The following is a 1,759-nucleotide window of genomic DNA, read 5'->3' on the forward strand; positions in this document are numbered from 1 at the left end:
GCTATTTTTCAAGGTTCTTCCAAAAGTTCTGGGCTATTTTAGAGCAAAAAAATAATATTTTCATTAATACATTAGCCCAAAATGCATTTTTTTGGGTGAAATTTGGCCAAAATTTGCCAGTAAATGTTAGCATATACCCTAAGAAATTCAAAATATTTTGCCCAAGTCTACTATACTTCCTACTTCATGTAGGAAAAAGACTCGCCAACTCATCTCTACTTTGAACATAAAATATGCCCCTTATTTTTTACCCTGGTAGTAACCCTCAGCATCGGGAATACCTGGGATAAGGATTTAGAAGAAATGAGCACTCTAAAGAAAGCTTTGCAAACCCAGAAGTGCATTTTCTAGCCGAGTTTGAGATCCAAACACAAATTAACTTGGAGCTCCAAGAACCCCCAACAACCGACCAAGAACAACAATATTAGAAACAACAAAATGCCAAGTTAAAAGATAAAATCAATGAGTTGCAAGCCACTTTGGATGAGCAAAGACTCACTCAAGAATAATTTCATTCATCAAGGAACTCACAAAGGAAAATGTAGTATATAGAAATAAGCGCATGAACTACAAAAATGAGTTGAAGGATTTTGAAAGAGCAAAAATGAAGCATACATGTAGAGTGTCAAAAAGCCCTTGACAAAAATAGCGGCCAAAAATTGTGGCTAGATAAGATTGTAAGGATTTTTCAAAAAACAATGACTTTGCCCTGGAGGTGGCTTCATCACACTTCAAGGACTAGCTCAGCAATGCCTACAATAAACGGCACAGTGCCTTGAAGGCATTCAAGGCAATGTTTTTGATGGAAACCAAGCAAGGAAATCTCCCTTAAGAGCCAACTAATGTTAAGGAGGACTGAAAAAATGCAGTGCCATTGAGCAAAGTCAGTGAATATTGTGAGGGTGAAGATGGGAACACAACCGTACCAGTTGAGTACGTAGGGCATAGCACCTTAGCTATCCTAGATAGCAGAGTGGGCATTGCCATTGCCACGAAAAAAGGTTTGGGAAACATGGGGAAAGCCAGGCTTGAGAAAGACGTGATTGAAATTGCAGTTGGCTGATGGTTACATAGAAAGACCCATTGGTCTTTTAGAAAGAGTTGTAGTCACCTCATGTGGAGTTGAGTACGAACATACATTTGCAGTGGGTGGTAGATTTTGGGAAAAGCCCAAATTATGACATCATTCTTGGATGACCATTTATGCGACAACTCAAGATGATTCAAGATTGGGGCTACTACTACATCTACCTACGACAACAAGAGGCCATTACACGTAAATTTGGCAAATTACTCCTATCGGGACGTGGCTAGAACTCCTGTAGAAGATTTTGAGTCTGCCACCACCAAGGCAAAATCCTCAGTTCCATCTTGGATAAGCTGTCATCTTGGATAACCCTAATGCTAACATCTTCATCTGATCAAGAAGAGGCACCCTTTTGTGTCATTGCAGAACCAAGTATCACTTCAAGTGCCAACGAATCTCCAACCACTAAAGAACCTGCAAAACCAAGTCCAAGCCTAAAGAACAATCCACTAAAGGACTTAGTGCAAGCTCACAAGTAGGTATATATATATACATACGTATTTGTATATATATATATATACATATATATATATACATATATATATATACATATATATATATACATATATATATATACATAGCTGCTAACAACCAAAAATTAGCAGGGTGGAAGCACTAGTGGAAGATGCAAACCTGAAGAAGAGCAGAAGTCAAATAACGACTTTGACAATG

Source organism: Cibotium barometz, chromosome 36, assembly GCF_041138505.1.
Source record: "Cibotium barometz isolate CiBa-2024 chromosome 36, ASM4113850v1, whole genome shotgun sequence".
NCBI lineage: Eukaryota > Viridiplantae > Streptophyta > Polypodiopsida > Cyatheales > Cibotiaceae > Cibotium > Cibotium barometz.